Source organism: Pteropus vampyrus, unplaced genomic scaffold, assembly GCF_000151845.1.
Source record: "Pteropus vampyrus isolate Shadow unplaced genomic scaffold, Pvam_2.0 Scaffold191, whole genome shotgun sequence".
Taxonomy (NCBI): domain Eukaryota; kingdom Metazoa; phylum Chordata; class Mammalia; order Chiroptera; family Pteropodidae; genus Pteropus; species Pteropus vampyrus.
In genome coordinates this window covers 1,983,526-1,989,964 of record NW_011888972.1, presented here as the reverse complement: position 1 = coordinate 1,989,964, position 6,439 = coordinate 1,983,526, and positions in this window count along the sequence as shown.

Below are 6,439 nucleotides of genomic sequence, written 5' to 3'. Positions count from 1 at the left end.
GCCAGCATCACCGCCTCAGCTCCGCCTCAGATGATCAGGCATTAGATTCTCGTAGGAGCACCGGTCCCTGGTGCCAAAAAGGTCGGGGACCTCTGCTCTAGAGGAAGAGGACTGCTCTGGGGAGGAAAAGAAAAAACATATTGGCCAGGAACAAATGTACCACCAGAGCCTAAACGCCAATCGGCTGGGCTTTGCTGAAGTTAGCTAGGCCACCTGGGCCCCAGCCCGCCCTTGGCCACTCCCATCGGCTTCAGTTTTTCATCAGGAAGAGCTCATAATTTGAATGAGCATGGCTCTTAGGTGGCAGGTAGGGTTGGAAACAGAGAGGCACCAATCGACAAGTGGCATGCTAAGGACCTGTGCGAGATCCCGAGGACCTCTCCAAGAGGTTGGAGCTGGTTTGGGCACAGTCTTGCCAGGAGACACAGAAGAAGGGATCTGGTGACTTTGCAAGGACTTTTCCACCCCAGGACCCTGAGTTCTTGGGTGGTAGCTGCTAAAAAAGAAGAAGCGCCAGCAGGGCGAGGTGTTTATTTGCATTGCCATGACAGCAGATGAGAGGGGACCTATTTTGATGCAGGAACACTGCTTTGATCAGCACACAGCAGACATCTGCTTCCCCGCCCCCCGCCTCCTCCGCCCATCACCATTCCAGGGCTTCTTGCTGAGCGCAGTTCCTGCTTTGCAGCAGAGACTTCTGGGGGCACAAGATCTGTGGGCTGCCCATACTGGGGGCAGGATACACTTCTCCATTTCAGAGACACCAGCTGCAAAAGCTAAAAAGAAAACCCTCAGGCCCTGAAATAGTGACCCCCCTCCAGACGAATGCACTTGCAGCTGCCAAGTTGCCTCATTAGAATGTCTGTGCCAGGCTGAGTCGCCAGTGCTGAATCCTGGGAGGGTGGGCACCGGGTGGCTGAGTGGTCCGTGGCTTCCAGCAGACAGAGGAGTGACTTTTGGGGGGCGGGGCCAGGCACGACACATTGCCACCTACAGAGCTGAGCTGGGACTGCTTTTCGTGCTAATTCTTTACGTTAACGTTTGAAAAAGTCTATTTAAGGGCAAACACGAACTCATTGTTCTAGGCTGATCCAAGGACAATCCAACACAAATTACGACTTTTGTGGATGTCGCAAATGAAGCAGCAGGGCACTGGGAATCAGGAGGCCTGGATTTTAGCCCGAATTTTATTCATGGCGCACCGTGTGAGCCAAGGCAAAGAACGTCCTCTCTCTGGCTCAGTGTGCATATCTATGAAATGGAGCAATTTATTGCATGGCGCTCTAATACGGATCATAAGAGGCAGTACATTACAAACTTCAAAGAGCCCAACAAATGGGATGAGGTCCGAGACAGTGGAGAAAGAACTATGGGGCGGGAAACGTGAGACGGTGGTGGGATACATGTTAGTTTGGGAGTTAAGAGGCCCGGGATCCAGTTTTGACCGTGCCGCTCAAGGTTGGATGATCTTAAGAACCTTCCCCTCTCTGACCCACCATATTCCAGCTGCCCCTTGAGCCCGTCCAGCATAGTACAACAGGGGTGCTGGACGAGAGGACCGACCAGGGAGTCTTCAGAGAAGAAAAAGCTGAGACAGTGGCTCAAAGCTGACAGTTGCATGCGATTTGCATGTGTAATCTTCTTCCTGTTAAGATCAGTCCATCCAAGTTTTCTCTGAAACACTACTGCTTTTGTCTTCAGTTGTCTCATTGACAGAGCAAACCTTTGGCATCGTCTTCATAGGAGAGCATTAGAAATGTCCAACCAGCTTCCACGTATATAGGCCTGCCCAGGCCCAGGGGGATGGCCCGAATGACCTTTGACGGTGCTGCTCTCATGATCCCAGAATGCACCTGTACAGTTTTCCGATTTTACTTATTCGATAAGTGACTTCACAATCTTTGTCATCATTTCATCGCGTGCCATTATATGCTTATTATTTTTCTTTAACTCAACCAATTTTAAATCATAACCTCACTCTACGCTGTAGTATCTAGGAAGTTAAGGTTTGAGGTACTCATTACATCTTTCCTAATATTGATTGAATTCGATATGTATCTATCACAATTCAAGACATCAGCACATCGCTCTGAATCAGCCGCTGTATATAACAATATCGAGCAAAGGAAAACACAGAGCGAGCCATGGCGATGCAAACCAGCAGGTCAGGAGGAGGTTCAGACATTTGAGGCTCACTCCAAGGGGCTCGCTGCTTGCTCTCGGGCTCCCTGCATCATTTCATAGTTTTTCCAAGTCCTCCCTCCATGTTGCTTAAGCATGAATTGCTCCTGATATGGAAATAAGTTCTGGAGCCTAAAAGGAACCTTCTCCCTCCAAACAAAATCCTCAGGTCTGAACTGCCTCGCAGGTACTGAAGCGAGAACACTTGATCGGGGAACTGGAAACTGTAGCTTTCGGTTTTGGCTCCGCCCTTTGCCATCTGTATGACCTTGGGCCCATCCCTTCCCCTCTCTGGCCTTAGTGTCCCCGACTCTAAGATGGATGGTTTGGTCTAAGTGACTTCTGAGACATCTTGCTGCTCTGAAATCCAGTGACTCCGTCACTTCCACACCTCACCCTTCTGCTTAGCCCATCAGCTCCCCTTCCCAGGGGACCACAGAGGTGAGGCGAGGAGGCTGCCGACCTGCCCTTTCACCTCCCTTGCACCAAATCCTCCCCAGGCCCCTTGCTCCCAGTACACAAAGCTCCTTTGTTGCCCGAGGCCATTCAGGGCTTCTCTCCAGGCTCCTGCCGAAATGGCTGAGGCAACCTGGGGGGTATTAGTTGGCCTGTAACAAGAGCCCCAGTCTCCACCCCAACTGGCTCCAGCCTGGCTGCAGGTCTGGCCTCAGCACCAGACCCCTCCCTCCAGCTCTGAGGGGACCGGGAGACCACTCTAAAAGGAAGAAAGTAGAAACAATACATTATTTTCTACTGGGCATCAGTTCCAAGGCTCAGGAGGGCAGTAGACTGAAATACCGAGCCTACAAAAATCATCAGAATAATGATTCAGTTGACTTCCTCGCTTTTGAAAATGATGAAATAATTCTCGTGACTGATTATTGACGGATCTTGTCATTTTGCCTTTGCTGTCGTATGAAGACCGTTTGCAGGGTATAGCTTATTTACCATTTGACGGATATTTTACAGGGCAATGTGCCATAATGGAAAGGTCTACTTACTTAGGGAGTATCTGGAATTGATTATCATTTAAGACAGGAAATCTTTCAACCATGATCTATAGTGAATTCCGCCAAGGCAAAAACACGCTGGACTGTGCGTTGAGAATCTAAGATCTAATTCCTGGTCTGACATTAATTCCTTCTGTGACCTTGAGTTACTTGTCTTCCCTTCCTGGGCCTCAGTTTCCTTGTCTGAAAAATGAGAAAGTTGAACTAGAAGGTCCCAAGGTCCTCTGTACTCTGACTCCATCTCCCCCGCCCCCCGTGCCAGAGTCAGACCGAAAGGAGGGAGAGGCAGGGATGGGGTCAGTGCAAAGGGCAATTTCAAGATGTTCTTTGGGATGGGGTAAGATTTCCAGACCTGCGGAGGAGTGGAACAGTTTTCTTGGGGGCCTAAAGAGGTTGGGAAGCCCAGGTTCCAGAGGCAGGAGTGTGAAACAGAAAGTCAGGCCCAGGCTTACAGATGCAGATGAGCCGATTGTTTTGAGGCCCAGCCTGGTTGGCCATTTTCACAGTATGGGCTAATCTAGATGGGAGCAAGGGCTGACTCATATAGAATGGCTACTACGCAGGGGCTGGGGAAGGAACGGGACTTGCAAATGGAGTGACAGGTCTGGAAAAGACCTGTAAAGTGCTATTAGACACTTCCACCGGAAGGTCTCATGAATTCTTCAGACTCAACACTGCAGATCATAATTATTTATCATTCTCTTGGGAATCTTCTCCTTCTCCAGGACTCTATTTCTATTTCTCGGTTAATGCAAAACTGGTCTCCCTGCCACCGTGGTTTCCCTTCCAGTCCACTTGCCACACTGCTGCCAGAGTTCTCTCTTTAAAACAAAAAGTTCACCGTGCTCAAAAACCTTCGATGGTTCCCTTCCTTTGGTCAAAGTCCAACTTCATTGCATTGACATTCAAGGTCCTTCAGAACTGAAACGACCTATCTTTCTTGCTTCATCTCTCATCACATCTCCACAATTCTGAGTCCCCTGGAGCAACTCGCTGTTTTCTATATATACAATGAACTCTCGTACCGGACTCTCCACGGGGTGTGTCTTTGCCAACCCCTCTACTTGGCCTGCCAAGCCATCCTCTGGCTTCCCATCCCATCCTCTCTATGTTTCTATTATAACACATCACACTCTTCTGAATTGGCTTTTTTTCTTTCCTGCATCTCCCATAGACCACAACCTTTTGGTGTACAAGGGCTACCTCTGACTGGCCCCCGTCTTCCCAGAACTAAGCACAGGACCTCCCGTAAACAGCGAATCTGCCAAGGATGGTCTTTTATTTTTGATGGCGTAGCAAAAGAGTTTCTGGTAATCAGATTAATGACTTCTTCCTCTCAGCGAAACTTTCTTCCCTATCATTTCAGCTCTGAGCTAGCTCTTACAGGTTGACACAGAGCCCCTACTTGTTCCAGATGACAAATTGTTTTGAGACAGCCTTGAGGGTCCAGTAATTCCAGTCAATGGTGCAGATCCACGTGAAACAGATTTCTACCAAACCTTTGAAACTTGGAGTTTGCCCTACATCTCAAGGCAGGAAGGGCGCTTAAGCATGGTATTAATCAGTGGTTTTCAAATCGGTACTGAGGCTCTCTAGAGTCCCCAGAGATTTTTTGGGGGAAAGTGAGGGCAGAACAGAGTTGAGGGTTGCTCCGTTCAACCAAATCTATTTTACATTTGGAGATTCCACAAAGATTTCTTCTGGAGACTATAGTTGGCTACGTAACAGTAGAGGTCGGAGACCACTGCTCTTGTTCAATACTCAGACGGCTAACGGGTTCCCCTTTAAACAATTCCTGCCATGTGCCCACTTGGGCTCCGATCACACTCTCCAGGTGTGTTCAAGCATCCCTGCTCATTCTATACTCAGTTGAATGTTATTTTTTTTCTATTGAGCCCGAATCTGCCTCACGGCTTCCACCCAACGGTCCTGGTAGCTCGTACAGTCCCATGCTCTCATGGCAGTTGGGGCACCTGAAGCCCAGAGAAGGTAGGCGATCTATCCGCACAACAGCTGACAGCTCTCTGGTGGTGAAACTGACACTAGAACCCAAGTCCCCGCTCGTCTACAATGTCCTGCCAAGAATTTGTCCTTCCCTAGGGCGAGCAGCTCCAGCTCCTAAAATGATCTGTCACAGTCCTGACGACTCTTCCCTAAACTTACTCCCAATTGTCAGTCACCAGTGGGCTGAAGATCAGCAGCTCCTGTGGTTGAGGCTCCATGGCTCCCGGGCTTTGGTACTGAGCCGTGGGTAAAGGCAAAGGCGAAAGAAAGCAAAGGCGAAAGAAAGCAAACTGGTGTCAGAAGTAGAGCTGCTCGCTCCCCAGAGCCTTTCTCTTGTCCTCCTCCTCTTTCCATAGGACCAAGTTCCACTCAAATGGCCCTCCTCCCAAGCAGGAGGCCAAGAGGCAGCTTTCAAAGGCCCCATCTGACCTGTTTGCTAGAGAGTCCTGCTGTGTGACCTTCCACATCCCAAATGCAGAAACAGGAAGAGCTGGTTTGGTTTGCATTTTGAGAAGAAAAATAAAAACATAGGAAGTAGAGCTCCTGAGAACAGAAGCTTCCAGCTCTGTGTCCCCTGCCCCTGGAGCAGGAGATTTCGGAGCGTACATTCCTCAGGGGAAGGGAATGACCTTGTTATTAAAAACAAGATGCAAAGCCCTCTAAGGTTTGGGAAGACGAAAAGGCCAAAAGGAGACTTTTAAGGGGGGAAGGGGCTTGCGGCTGTCAGCCTTTGATCTCTCTGCTGTTATCACCACATCTGGCACCCAGAGATACCCTGCTCCCTTTAACCTACGGCCCAAGAGAAAGGCCAAGCCACTTTTCTGCTTTCCTTGAGGATCATCAAAGTAGGCTGGCTCTCAGAAGCTTCCTTTAAAATGAAGAAGAAAACAGACATAAATTAATTAGAAGACATGCAAATGTCAGAATAACATTCGGGCTTTACAAAGTACGTGCTTCTTGTCTTAAAAAGTCAGCAGAAGCACGGCCGTGCTTTGCCAGTCCCCAAAGATCGCTCACGGTAACTACTCGATAGTCCCACATGAGCTGCAGTAAATTTGCGTCCTCTGAGCTCCCCCTTGTTTGCATCGACAGACACTAAAAGGGCCAACGCAAAAGGTCGTTTAGAAAAGAAACCTTCCAGAACCGCATTGATCCTTTCTAGTTCTGGATTCTGGGATGTAGCACGTCCTTCGCAGGCAATTAGGGGAATAAAAGCGCGGATCATTTGGGTGCTGAAGAAACAC